The sequence below is a fragment of the Medicago sativa genome, chromosome 4 (genome assembly GCF_051527215.1).
Source record: "Medicago sativa cultivar Bolivia chromosome 4, Bolivia_mono, whole genome shotgun sequence".
Taxonomy (NCBI): domain Eukaryota; kingdom Viridiplantae; phylum Streptophyta; class Magnoliopsida; order Fabales; family Fabaceae; genus Medicago; species Medicago sativa.
In genome coordinates this window covers 8,773,734-8,789,780 of record NC_140752.1, presented here as the reverse complement: position 1 = coordinate 8,789,780, position 16,047 = coordinate 8,773,734, and the positions used below count along the sequence as shown (strand labels likewise).

The 16,047-nt window shown below is 30.8% G+C and overlaps 1 pseudogene; it reads left to right on the top strand.

The window, feature by feature from the left end:
- The first annotated feature begins 7,397 nt into the window (after nt 1-7,397).
- Nucleotides 7,398-8,321, top strand: LOC146926045 (glycerophosphocholine acyltransferase 1 pseudogene; annotated as a pseudogene).
- The last annotated feature ends 7,726 nt before the right edge of the window (nt 8,322-16,047 follow it).

Genomic DNA, 16,047 nt, shown 5'->3' with positions numbered 1-16,047 from the left:
TATCTTAAAGGTTCATGTATAATAAGAGTTTAATTTTATTTTCGAAAAATTAAGGGAAACAATTCTTTAAAGGTATTTTTATCAAAAGAAAACGTTTGCCTAAATTGATATATCTCATTTATATATTGTTATAGCTACACTGATGATGCTGATAGTGTAAAACACAATCAAGTAGTTCGGTGGCTAAAAAGTCACATCTTAAAGTGAATAAATGTGTTATCCAAAGGGTCGGGATGAATATTGCAACATCTTTGTTAACTGAATCATGTTCGCGGAGAAAATTTAGGCATAATAATTAAAAAAAATTATTAAAAGAAATCTATATTGGGATTTTTTTTTATTAATAAAAACAAGATTATAGGTTTAAATGTGTAATTGGTCCCTGCACTTTTAACAGATTTTGGCATTGGTCCCTGCACTTTTTTTTGTTTGGCATTGGTCCCTGCACTTTGTAAAAATATTGGCATTGGTCCCTGCACTTTTTTTTGTTTGGCATTGGTCCCTACACTTTGTAAAAATATTGGTATTGGTCCCTGCACTTTGAAAAAATATTGGTATTGGTGCCACGTGGCATGAAATGATTGGGACCAATACCAATATTTTTCCAAAGTGCAGGGACCAATCCCAATATTTTTACAAAGTGCAGGGACCAATGCCAAACAAAAAAAAGTACAGGGACCAATGCCAATATTTTTACAAAGTGCAGGGATCAATGCCAAACAAAAAAAAGTGTAGGGACCAATGCCAAAATCTGTTGAAAGTGCAGGGACCAATTACACATTTAAACCAAGATTATACTAGGTATTTAACCCGTGCGTTGCACGGGTTGGATTATAAGTTGTATTTGGGAAAATAAAAATTGTAATAAGTATAATCACATATATTTTATTGATTTATAATATGTCAATTTATAATAAAATAGGAGTATTCCTTAAAACATATGAGAATTTGTATTGATTTATATCGTAGATTTGTGTAAATATTTAAAGAACAATTTGTATTTATTTATATTGTAAATTTGTGTAAATATTTTAAGGACAAATAATATAGTTGTTGGTGGATCCTATAATATTTAATAAGTTGAAAGGCATATATCATAGCTTATCTTAATAATGCAATCATATAAGAAAATTCTTTTATGGTCATAATAATGCAATCAAATTAGAGTCATTCATGCTTGATGTCAATATTACTCATAAGAAATGTTGCAATAAGTTCAAGTTAAGATATGATTAATCTTTGGTGGTTTTGTCTTTTTAATCATTTGACCACGTTCTTTGAACTTTCCTATCAAATTTTCATTTCTAACATTTTATTCTGACATTTATTGGTCCAAATTATTTTAGTCAGCGGTTTGGTTTACCTTCTTGTCACTTTGCTTAATTCATATTTTTGTTTATTTATTTTTTATTTAATCATATATAGACATTATGGAATAATAAATTGTGATATTTTTCAGTAACCTACGCTTAAGAGTGGAATTTTTTTTCTAGAAGTTGCACATCATCACCACGGTTCTAGCTTAAGAAAACATACAAGCGTTCAAAATTCCAAAGACACATTCCAATATTAATATACTTTAAAGATCATAGATACATGTTCAACCTGTGACACTAACTTAAATGAATGCTTTTTAGTAACATTTTAATAAAAAATAATAGCAAAAAATCAAATTAATATATGAATGTTTTTTAGTAACATTTCAATAAAAAATAACAACAAAGAATCAAATTAACATATATTGTTTCATTTTATTTTTTGTTTTAATAATTCTATAAAAGCTCCTATTATACTTTGTTATGAAAAATATAATATTCCTCTCAAAAAAAGAAAAATATAATATTGTTAGATAAATACTAATGCTATAATAACTCAAGTCTATTATATTAATGTGGGGCCAATACTGTTGAATTTTAATATAGTGGACAAATTTTGTGAGTGAAAATAAAGAGAGCAAAACTATAATCAAACCTATTTTTTATAATATTTACTCCAATAATAAAAAATTATTTATCTACCATATCATGAATTTGGCTTTATTCCCAACAAATTATTGAAATATGCACAATTTTTTTCCTATCAAAAAAATATTGAATCATTAACATTATGATGAAAAATTAGGAGGAAATTGACCAATTATTTTTGAATTGAATTGACCGAGCATGACAATTTCAAAGATCGAATTGATAATTTACTCCTAACAAACAATTGCTCAAATTCCATAACCCTCGTAGTATATAGTATAAGTACAATGCAACTTTCACACATGAATAGACATAGCTTTTAAGATTCAAGAAATCTTCAATTTACCTAAGTTTGACTTAAAAAATGGTAAGCTTTGCCAAACTAAGTTTCTCAAAACATAAATTAACATAACTTGTGATATTCGAGAAAACTTCAATTTATCTTAACTTGAGATGAAATTTCATTCAATATATATAACCTTCTCCAATATCACGTAATAAAAAAAAATTTATTTATAAATTTTAATCATAATTCCCAAAAAAATTGTTATCATGAGTTAGATAACAAACAAACCTAACTAAAATACGTTCTATGAAATATAAGATGACCAAATATCTAAATCAATGTATAAAAGTATTTCAAAAGAAACTAAATTTGAGAGAACCAAATTAGGGGGAGAAAGAGGCTGTAATTGTTATAAGGGTTAATTATGTTTTTGGTCCCTACAAAATTGCGACCTTGTAAGTTTAGTCCTTACTTAATTTTAATAGCATTTTTAATCCCTACAAAAAAAAAATTACTTATAATTTTAGTCCCTGCTAAAATAAATTTTGTTTAATTATCCTTAAACTCTTAAATTTTTTAACGATTCTTTTTATACAAGTTTAGAACACTATGAAAGGTTCATTTACTAAAATCTATAATTTTTTAACATGAAATAAATTAAATATGATTTTTTAAAACGACAAAAGTTTAAGATATAAGTAACAAAGATATGGACGTAGAAATCAAATTTTTGCGATATTTTTTTCGGAGGACCTTTTAATAACGTTCTTAACACGCCTGTAAAAAATTGTTGAAAAACTTAAGAGTTTAAGCATAAATTAAACAAATTTGGATTGAGTAAGGACTAATATTGAGTGCAGAAATTTTTTGTAGGGATTAAAAATGCTATTAAAATTAAGTAAAGACTAAACTTACAAGGTCGCAATTTTGTAGGGACCAAAAATATAATTAACCCTTGTTATAATGTTAATTGACCTTTTGTAACGATTTAGAAAATGAATAGGACAACAATCAATTAATATTGTAACTCACCAATTCATTATTAAACAGGGAAAAAAGAAAGTTAGAAATATGATTAGAATGAAGCAAACACGGCAGGTTAAGAAGTTGTATCATCACCATCTTTAAGTCCATAGTGGAGGATAACTCCTCATAATGCATAATTTTTTTTAAAAAAATTCAATCATTAAAAGAGATGTAATAAGGGAGGATATGTCAAGTTTTAAGAGAAAGAATGGAGTTTTTTTAGAGGTGCCACATCATCATAATGGAAGCTTAAGAATAGCTCAAGCTTCTAATTCAAAGATATATAGATTACGAAAGGGGATTAGACAACGAGCTATTGAACTAAGTAAATTAGAGTTGGTAGTGAACTGATGTTTTTTACCAAAAATCTAATTAATGTTCTTGATGTTTCGAAATTGCTCTTTAAACACATTGAATTGCTCACAAGCACCTCAAATACTTTTATTGGAAGTTACAAACTGTTCGTTGTTAAACGGGAGTTAAAGACCTTTGTTTCTAAGCAGGAATTATGAATCATTCTATTGTGTGCACATATACAAAATAAGAAAACAAAAATCATCATTGCTTTCAAACATACTTCCTCCGTCTCACAATAATAGTCTCTTTAGCAATTTTTATTTTTCTCAAAATAATTGTCACTTTAGAATACCAATGCAGCATGTATTATTTTTTTCCATTATTATACCCTTATTTATTGAATTTCATCAAACTTAACTACTCCACTAACTACAATTAATAAGGGTATTTTAGTAAATGATATTAATTTTACCATTGAAATAAACACAATCAATCATTTCCTTAATAACCGTGCACAAACCTTAAACGACAATAATTTAGATACGGAGGGAGTACATATTATGTCCCTATTTCAACAAATTAAACCCACCAAAATTCTTAAAATGCAAGCAACTAATCAAACTCAAAGAACAAGTAAGTTTTCAAAATCTCTTAAAATAACACAATGTTAATTTTATATGTTATGTTTTATAAATTCGTTTAATATATGTCAGGGTTGTGATTTTATTTTTTTAGAAAATGATACTTGTTTTTTTAAAAAAACAACTTTCTAACATATAAAATTAGAAAGTTGTTTTGGGTAATTGTTGAACAATTCGAATGTTGTTTTTACTGTGATTGTAAGTATTAGTGCAACGTGATAGTTTAAGAATTGAAATAACACAATGGAAATTGTATGTTTATTTTATGCTCTAGTTATTTGATGAAATGCTTCAAAGAATGTCTAATTTATATTATTTTATTGGTTATTATTGTGTAGATATGGCTGATGACGTTGGTAGGCTCAGACTCAACACGGAAGCCCAATATTTTGAACTGGTTATGGAGTGTTCTCTAGTAGGCTGGGAGTTGCGGGGTGCCTAATGATTCATTTCTGAGTATGGTGAGCCGACCACTTTTATTCGAGATCGGTAGTCAATTTCTTGACTCAAGTTTTTGGGCTTGTTATGATGTCTTCTCTGGTAGACCGGCGGTTGAGTGATGGTGGAACCCGAAGAAGTGTTGGAATAAGTCTTTTTTTGAGTGTTTAATTGGGTTCAAAAGTGGTCAAGAGAAGATAAGGTTACTTTTTTTTAGGGGTTTCGATTGGTAGATGGTTTTTTGGAGGGGTTATGGTGAGCAGCGGACAACATGCGATTGGATTCGATTTCTATGGTCATTCGAGAGGAAGTGTGGTGGTCTAAATTTTGATTGAGGTATTGACTTTGGTTTATGGTGGATATTTTGCTTCTTAGTGTTTGGTGGTAGCCCTCGAATAGGTGGTTTTTGTATTGGTGTTTTTATTGGTTTTATTTTGGTGTTTTAGATGTATGCGACACATTTACTTTGTAGTTTTTATCCGTCGGTCCCTGTTTGTCTTGTGCGGAGACTTCATGATTATTAATAAATTTTACTGTTAAAAAAATAATAATCTAAATCTCCCCTTCATCACTATCTCCTCCAAATAAGAAAGCCATTTTCATAGCTAGCTTTGCGGCCAATTCCATTTGAAAATATGACATCATGGGGGATGTATTGGATTAGGATTTTAAAAGACAATTTTTGCATGAAAAAGTCTAGTGAATTTTAAAAGACTATGCAAGATTTCCATGACTTTTAAGATTTTAAAAGACTATCAAGATTTATCATATGGATTTCAAAGGATTTGTATAAGATTTTAAAAGACTATCAAGATTTCAAAGGATTTATAATAAGAAGGCATCATATGGATTTCAAAGGATTTGTATCATAAGATTTTAAAAGACTATCAAGATTTCAAAGGATTTATAATAAGAAGGCAATTGTATATTTTCTAGATGCTTATGTGTTGAGAATTATTGTGATGTTTTTATATTTTTCAACGGCAAAAGTTATGGTGCATAAGCCATAACTTATGCATCATGCATAAGTACTTGTCAACCATCAGATCATGCTTAATCTAACGGTTCACAGCTCACATCTCACACCCACACTTTGATTGCAGAAAATCATTCTTGCTCGCACTCGTTTTCGCAATCAACTGCTCCAACGTTACCTTGCTTGCCCTGACCCTTGCTCCGATGTCGTTTTCCGGCTAGGTCACGGCGACTCAACTGCTCCGACTTGATTCCTCCGACGTTGCTCTCTTGCTCGCGCTGGAACTTGCTCCGACGTGGTTTTCCGGCTAGGTCACGGCGTGACTCAACTGCTCCGACGTTCCTCCGACTCAATTGCTCCGACGTTTCTCTCTTGCTCGCGCTTACGCTTGCTCTGACGTGGTTTTCCGGCTAGGTCACGGCCTGATTTCACCGGCATTCACCCTTGCTCGCCGCTCCGGTTAGCTTTCAATTATATATTTATTGCGTTCATCTTCTATTATGAACTTGATTCTGGTGGTTTTGAATTAATTCTGAGATGTTTTGGTTGCTTACAGAATTGATTCTTACGCACAAATTTGTAGCTTTTGATTTTTATGCACAATTTTATAGTTCAACTCACTTTTAGCCAAAATCAATTCACAAACATACCTATGTGAGAGAATTATGGATTGTAGTGCATTGAAAACACTTGAATTGACCAGTCTTTAGTATAAGCACTTTAGCACTGTAGTGTATTGAAAACACTTGAATTGACTCATAATTTTCTAGAAACTTTTGCATTTTTTCATGAATGATATACCTGCTACTCTGGTTTGCTTCTATTAAATAAGGTTTTGAATGCGGTTTTGAATGATATCCTAGAATTTGTTAAAGCACCCAAGCAATGTATGCATCCTTGCAATAAATGATTCATTGTGTTTCTCCTTGGTTGTGACCTAAGAAAATTGCATTCCTACTGCCAAAACTGAGTTTTCTACTTCATGAATCGACTCAGTTCTATCTGAATTGTATCACAAAGTTTCTGACTTTGTGTGAATCGTTTCATAAAATTCAGAATAGATTCAATTTTGAGTCGTCTAAAAAATGTGTGAATCGTATCACAAAACTCATATTTATGTTGGTCAATAGAGCTGCAATTTTGCTGCCCCACAAAAAACACCACCAATACACTGGTAGTTTTCATTTCTTTGATGTTGATTTCAACCATGGTAGTAGTCATGGTTGTCATTGTCAAACTCTTGAGTTTGCGGTGGTCACGAAAATGAGTAAACACACATGTATCGAGTAAACTCTGATAACATGTTTAATTCTCGATTTTACTAGCAAATTTACAATTTTACATTGGTTTGGCCTTAAAATGGAAAATTTTGATCAATGTTATTTACGTGTTGCCTACTACTAGTATTTACGTATTGCTATCTGGTTTGGCCTACTACTAGTTGTTGAACCAAATCCTATTGTTTGTTGACACGCCTGCCTGATTTTGGATGTTTTCTTTTCTTCATCTCTACACCCTTGCATTACTACTTATCTGTCAGATGTAAAACCATTTAGGGGTCTTAACAATATTGTATTAACTCCCCATGTTTCATGTTGTACAATTAGTATAAAAGTGATTTTTGTATTTGTTTATGTGACGAACTGTATCTTCTACCTAAGCATGACAATATTTGATAGATGTTACCATTGGAATGGATTTGTGATAGACATGTCATTGTTACCTTTACGTTACTTTATGCATCCATTTATAATATTCATCATACCTTAATGGATTTTTTTCCTCCAGGATTGGTTTTCTTTACTATTCGATGGTGGAATCCTGAGACCTTAGAAGCTATGCGACCAGAGGGAGCTGCCGCAGGAGTTACATGGCCTTATATCGAAGATAAATCCTATCTATGTACATGGCTGTTTCTGGTTCCCTTAGTAGTTTACACCTTGTGGCAGGTTCTATACTACCTCATTGTCAATGTCTTACGCCGACAACAGTTTTTAAGAGATCCTGAAGTCATGACTTCCTATATGTAATCATCTCTTCTCATTCGGTTTAGCCAGTTATGTTCGCTTTAGACCAATAGAGTTTCAAAAGGTTGTCCACAATCGTGATTGGAACCACACTAGCTGTAGTTGGCTGCTTTTCTCTACAATATCAAGGGTCACAATGTACTTAACTATTATTTATCATCGCTTCAAGTGGCATTAGCGATCGTTTTGCAACTGTCATCCCTTGAGGTTATAAGATCAAGCTCTTACAACTGAGCTGAACTCATGGACATCTGACTATTATTTAAAACGTTCCTTCAGACTGTTTTTGTACAGTATGTGTTTTAGAGTGGTAGAGCATTCGTTGACGCTAAACATTTTATTAATCTTACATTTTTTAGGGAACTTTCTAAAAAAGCTCAGAAAGCAAATAACATGTGGTGGCGCTTGAGTGGCTTGCTCGGGGATCAAAATTGCTTGTTAATGTTCATTCTTCTTCAAGGAATGTTTACGGTGGCAACGATGGCGCTGACTGTTCCGATATTCTTGTCCTATAAATTGGTCGTGGTTTTCCAATTACTGAAGGTTTCAGCATCAGTGTGGAATAGAGCAAGCTTTCTGTTAGAGGTTATGCCTAGGCAGGTTATTCTCAAGGAGAAAAAGAAATCAGAGATGCAAACTGTTCCAATACTAAATGATCAATCATAGATGATGATAAAGTTAAAATGATAGGAAGTTCAACAAATCTGTTGTGATAGATGTCTCCGAGTCCCAACATGGATTAATTTCCATAGTATGACCGAAGTAATCATACTTGTTGTGGAGCACTCGTTATTGGAAATTATAACATTCACATTCTTTGTTGTTACGTATTCATGATTATAGGTTGTTACAAAACCATTAGACAGTTAGTTTGGTTTCGCATAGAACACTAGCAAAACCATTGAACCATACTTATGGTTTCACTAATTGTTTTTATTTAAAACCATTTATCAATAATAATTTTCACTATTCTTTTATTTTATTTACCATTTGACAATTATTTAATAGGTTATGAGTCTGTACTATTAAGTGGTTACTTAATAATGATTATCACATTTTTTTTATTACAAAACCATTAGACAATTATTTTGGTTTCACATTGAAAACTATCAAAATGTGTACTATTAAGTGGTTACATTGAAAACTAATTTTAATAAAATTGAACATTCTTGGGCCAAAAATTACATAAAATGAACGGTATACAATGATAGATACTATAAAAAGACACAACCAACTGATTATGTCACTTTTCGTAGAAACTCGAGAGGTTTAACACGAAAAACAAACATAAAATAAAGCAAAAGTATCTTTTCTTTTTCTAGAAGATAAATTGTTTAAAACAAATTAATAATTTCATTTAAAACCATTAGGCAGTTATTTTGGTTTCACATAGAACACTATCAAAACCATTTAACCGTACTTATGGTTTCAGTATTCCATGCTCCTAATTTTAGTAAAATTAAATTAAATTGAACATTATTGGGCCAAAAATTAAATAAGATGAATAGTATAATATGATAGATACTATAAAAAGACACACCTAACTATCAAAACCATTAAACCATACTTATGGTTTCAGTATTCCATACCCCTAAGTTTGTTTCACCATAAACTTTATACAAATCCAGAAATTCATAAACTTGATACAAACATTAACAAGAAACTTAACACTTATCTAGAAATCCAGAAATTCAATAAAAAAACATTAACGTGCTAGCTTTTGAATCAATTCTTCATCAGCTGAACTTCCTTCATCAGAATCTTGTGCAACATGTTATTGTTTCTTTATTTGATGCTTCTTTTCTTTACCCTTGGACTTTCTTGTTTTCTGCTCCTTCTTTTTACCACCATCAGATGATGAAGTTGTGTCATTCCTTTCCTCCTCATCCATTTGTGTTAGCCCAAAACTGAATGATGGCAATGACTCTAGCTTTTTAGTTTTTTTCACCTGCATGATCAAAGAAAACCATTAAATACATCTAATGGTTTTGGAGTACAACTCACCAAAACCATTTCCACAGCACAATGGTTTTAGCATAGTTTTTAGAGTTTAACAAAGTTCTAACAAAGTGCATTGTGGTGTATGGCTTCTAAATCTCTATGTCCATATTACATCTTATTTTCACTTATATTTCTGGCTCTTGTGTATTTTTTCTTAACAAAAATAACAATACTGAATTTTTTGTTATATTCAAATAATTCATACGCACATACAATAAAACCAAACATATTAGTGTCAGACTTCATAAGGATGGAGCAAGTAATTGAAATGTGGCAAAAACATTGAAAGAAAACCAGTGCATCGGCCATTTGATCTCAGTTTATATGATCTCAGTTTATATGATCCCAGTGCATCGACAAAAGCATTGAAAGAAAAACATTTGATCTCAGTTTATATGATATCCAACTGTTGAGTTGGATCATGTGCCATTGGATTTTCAATAAATCTAAGTCAGTAAATTCATGTGCTGACCAAAACAAAATCATAAGCACATGATCAGAAACTTGCAGCTAGATCCTTTCAAATATTGTATTTGTGAGTGACAGAAGTAAAAAGAGCGATAAATTTAACCGGTCAATGGTTAGAATGCATTTAAAGTGGTATATAGTAAGCGTCATATCATAAACACTAAAATTCTACCAATCTTAGACTTGATAACAAGAGTTTAAACACAAAATGGAAAGCTAAGTATGGCAGAGTTTCAAGCACAGAGCAGCAAAGAAGTTGAGACATACGTATCTATCTGCAACAAAACATATAAATATGCTACAATTTTTACCAAAGATTTATCATGCTACCATTTTGGTGTATATAAATGCATTGTGTATCAGATTCCTTAATTTTGTTATGTATTCTCAACTATAACAATTATCATTTGCATATAAAACAGATCTACACATGTTTTGGAAAAGAACCAAAGTAAAACCATTTACACAGCAAAATTGTTTCAGACTAAAACTTGCAAAAACCATTTACACAGCATATTGGTTTTGGCATAAATTTTAAACAAAACATACTATAATAAGCAAATTTGAACACTCAGAAACCATTTATTTGACTTGATTTTCCCCAATTCGAAATTAAAATGTCAATTTAGGGTTACACAGATGCAATTACTTTTCAAATTAAACAAAAACCATTTCTAACTAACAGAAACACTTTCAAAACTCATTGTAATTACTTGATTTTCCCCAATTCGAAATTTGCCAAGTTCAAATTGATCACCTCAATAAGTCGATTTTGAATAAACAGATTATTTTGCAGCTTATGGCATAAGCGCTTATGAATAAGTCATTTCTATAACACTAATTAAAATTGAAAATGATGAAATTGATACAGAAACCTATGATTATGAATTGGAAATAGCTGAAAGCAGATGGATTAATGTCCCGAAAAGCAACAACCTTATCATCCTGCAATTTGGGATTTGGAAAGTTAGAGAGAAAAGAGGAAACAGAAACAACGAAAATTGAAGATAAACACGCGACTAACAGAGTGGAGAATGGTAGTATTGGAGTTGGACGACGGTGGTGAATGCGGTGGTGAACGACGGTGTTGTTGAGTTGAACGACGGTGACGAGTTGAACGACGGTCACGAAGACGGTTTCCGGTGGTGAATGTTTGTTACCGGTGGTGGTTGAAGTTGGAAATAGAGAGAAAACGCGTTTCGACGGTGGTGGTGAACGACGGTGGTGGAGATTGAGTTTCGACGGTGGTGGAGATTGAGTGACGGTGGTGGAGATTGAGTTTCGACGGTGGTGAAGATTGGAGTTAACGCGTTTGTGTTTCTGCTTTTTGGCCAGTTTTCTTTTGTTTTCGGGTTTGGGGGGTGTAGGAAGCAATTCTGTTGGGCTACAGGTTAATGGGCTGGACTTATGCTTGGTGCATAAGGATTTTCCTTATGCACCATAACCACACCCTTTTTCAACACTGTGTATTACTGTATTATATTCATGGTTCTTACAAAATTTGAAGCCAAGTATTCAATATAATGGTTTTATACATATGAAAAAATTAAGCTTGACGTAGAACTAATCAAAATTTGAAGCCAAGTATTCAATATGGTCTTTTAAAAAAAAAAAAAAAAAAAGCTTTGACGTAAAACTAATAAATTGAACAAGAAGCCACCAGCATGATTTCGATTACGTAGAAGGGAAGGTTTATACCCCCAGAATAAAGTAACAAACAACCTTCTGTGCCCTGGAAGTCAATAAGAAAATGAATCTCGTTGGACAACACGAATGAAAATTGTGAAAGTCTCACAAAGTCCTGCAAGTTCTTGTGAGATTGTTGAATGAGTATTTTGTTTATATTTTTAATTAAAAAGTCTCATAAAATCCACTCTATAAAAGAATCCATTAAAATCTATGTATTTTTGAATACCAATAGACATTTTATAAGTAATGAGAAATCTCAATTGAATACCAACGGATTTCATTGCATTGAAAAAAGAATCATGATTGTCTTAATTGAATACCACAAGATTTATTTATATTTTATAAAAGTCTTGATTGAATACCCCAAAACTTTTTTATAATTAAAAAATCTTTTAAAATCCCTTGAAATCTGAATCCAATACACCCCCCTAAGTCCGAGTGCATATTCTCAATCTCAGACATCAATCGTTCTAAATCCTCTCATTCAAGACGGATGAAGACTTTGTTTCTTTAGAATAATAAAAAAAAAATGTACGTGCAATTATTTAGGTCGATGTGAATTTACATAAAATTGAGTTTTTGATGGTTTTGTGAAATGATTTCACGTTCATGGACTTGAATTGAGTTTACATAAAGTTGCAGAAAATTATTCAAACCTAGAAAAACACTTAAACACGAAAATAGCTTTAATAATAAATCTTTTTTCAATCCAACATTTCATCAAGCTTGGTCACATATGTCATGGATGTTCTTGAGAAAGAGAGGTCGAGATTAATGAATGATGAAAAAGGGATTTTGAAAAATTTAAATGAATAAGGATAATTTCAGTAATGATTAAATTGTAAGATAAATATGGGTGTAATCGGATGCTTTGGGGGTGTTAATAGATAAAATGATATACCTTTATGTTAAGCTTGACTTGGACTATATGTAGATGTTAATTTTGGGCTTTGGGTGTTTTGTATTTGGGTTTTTTCTTCAATGTATCCTTCTATTGAAAAAAAAGCTATTTAAGCACCATTTTATTCTTAAAGAAAGTATGCATTCATTTTTACAATTCTAATAAAGCAGTGTTTTGCTTTCTATCTTATTAATTTCCGACGCGCTCTATGGATGTCATATTTTATAATCCAAACAGCATAACATCCTATAAAACACGTTAAAATATTTCAGGTTTTATAATCCAAATAGAATGCGAGAGAAGAGAGTAGGACGAAAAAAGAAATTACCTTCTAATAATCCTTTGAGAAGGTTGTGGTTGTATCACCTATAAATTGAAGAATACATAATAGATAACCCTTCAGTCACTATTAAAAATTAAAGTGGGGAAAATGTATCCCCTTATCCCACCCTTTTTTGCTTCAAACTCATTCATAGGACTTAATGAATCCCTTTGTAAACAACACGAAATCAATAACATTCTAATTTATCGAGTCATTTGTCCTTTTGAAATTAACTTCTAAATAAAAGAAAATACATTCTTTCAAAAAAAATTAAAATAAAAGAAAATATGTGGCCAATTCTACGAAGTCATCTACAATTACAACACCGATTATTAAGAAAGTTATGCAATAGGATTATATGCAAGGTCCAAAGTGGCGAAGTATTTAAACTTTAGTGTTGATTAAGATTTGAGTATGCTTTAAAACCTTAAGAACAATTGATGTACATTCTCATCATAAGTATTAAGTAGAAGTTTATAATATTATTTATCCTAACTATTGAGATAATTTTAAAATCGATGTCAGTTTGACAAACAACGAAAGTATTTTAGTAAAACTCAACTTATATTTATTTTTCCTTGTTTTTATCAAATCAACACCGATTAGGTCAATAAATAGTAGTAAAAACGTGGAAGCTCCTGAACTTCTATTTATAAGGTGGCAACATCAATCATGGTCAAAATTTTGACCCATTTTCAAACATTGATCAATCACAGATTAGAGTTATAATATGAGACACTTCCTCCTCTTATTTTGTACAACTCATTCTGATTTGTTTATGTTTAAAGTTTTGAAAATCTGAGCATTGGAAGTAGAAAAGAGATACGCCAGAGTTGAAAGTGTCGTTTACGTGGGTGTACTGGCTAAAGGTTTCAATATTTATGAATCAACAACCGTATCTTTTTGAAGAAGAAAAAGTTCAACTTGACCATAGAATCAAGGTATAATGTGCCAAATTTGCTTGTTGAAAATGAATGATACTCCTAATTGTACTGATTACAATTCAATTTGCAATCAAACCATATGAATAGTGTCTAGTCTAGAATCAACTTTTTAAAAGGTGATTAAAACCCATCACCATGTCTTAACCATTCAATTTTTTATCTTGATAATGAAACGACCCAATATGGTCTATAAAACAATCAATGCACGGAGAGAATCAATATAATTATCATCATTCTTTTTTTGGTAGAACAATATACTTATCATTAATCTACAATAATAGAAGAAGGAAACATAATATTCGACAAGTAATCATAATAAAGAAAGATAATTGTACCAAAAAAAAAAAAAAAAAAGAAAGATAACACACCACTGAAAATTTAGGGGCCTCCTTATCTTGAAAACCACAGCTTGCTTTGAAATGCATTAGTATCCACACGAATTGCTAACAATGTCTCCACTTAATACCACTCCATAATTCAACAAATTAACTTATACTAATTGATACCTTAGTGGTTTTGTTTTTATGATTGTTTAGCCTGTTGTATGTTTAGTTATCAAAAATTGATTTTAAATCAATTAGTTTTATAAAATTGTTTTGTTTAAAATGAATTAAAGTCAAGTGATTTAATTAACCACGATAGATTGATCCGGTTGATAAAATTTATGTTCGGATTCTAAAAAGAAAAAAAAAATCATATCTCTTGCCAATGTGAGTTCTTTGTGGATAGAGGAATGATATTTTGACAACCATTTTTAACAACTTTGGTGACAACTCTCTCTCTCTCATACTCTCATTGTACTTTTATTCTCTCTCTTCCTTTTTCTCTCTCTATTGTTATTGTGCAATAAGAATAGAGGAAAAAAAGTTGTCACCTAAAGTTGTTTGAAATTGGATGTCAAAATATCATTCCTCTTGTGGATAACATGTAAGTGTTTATGCTATCCGAGCTATGAAGTTTTCTTTAACTCTAGTGAGTTTTGAAATCCAACTTATTTAAACTTGTGTTTAATATTTTTTCCAAGTGATTTGTGTTTAACTATACGAATACAAAAACAAATTAAAGAAGAAATTTGATGCCTAGAATTGATTTTTTCCCGTCAAAAGGTTTACATTTAAAAATTTATTTTAAACACAACATTTTGAGTTAAAAATACATAAACAATATGTTAAATAATAATTAAAATTAATCTCATATTTGTAAAATTACTTGAACTTTTTACATGAGTGAATTAAATTAATAAATGATCTTTGTTTTTTTGAAACAGAATTAATAAAATTAACAAATGATGTTATCATTCTGTTTTTGGTTTCAATATAGCAGAATATTCTCAACTTGCCACTCTTCTGTTAATGCAGAGGATAAAGGAAAAAGGAGATTCTTCAGTTATTGCTTGTTCCAACTGAAAAACTGAATATATGTATCATTAATAAGATAGGGGAATGTTAACTTGTGCCCTTAAGGTACAAGTTAATGATTCAAATATAGAAATAAATTATTGGAATATGTGCATTTTATTTAGTCTTTAACTTTTAAATGCATTGAATGCACAAAATTTTAAAAAACATTTTTTTTTTTGGATTTTTTAACATGTGCTCTAAGACACAAATTAACACTAGCTCAAAATATTGACATACATATGTAAACAAAGGATCCTGCTTCAAACAGTATAAAGAAAAAGACAGAGAGGGACCAGTGCCACATCATAATTCAGAAAAAGCATGGTTTGATTTATAGATTGCCTGAGCCCAAAAGGTACCATAATTTTTATTTTATTTTTTAGAATTAAAAATGGGTCATTGTTTAAAGAATTTTACCATTTTTTTAACAAGGATAAATCAAATATATTAAACCAACTGAGCAATCTCCTTAGCATAGGATGTGACAAAAAGATGCCGAAAATATAGTTACAATGTTCAAATATAAAACAGAGAACAAAATCAGCCAATATCTAAACAACCAAAAGATAATAAGAACAACTTGCGTATCACATGACATTAAATTAATCAACATAAAACAATAAATTTTTCTTATTAACTAATTGGTTAATGAACTTCAATTAAAAAC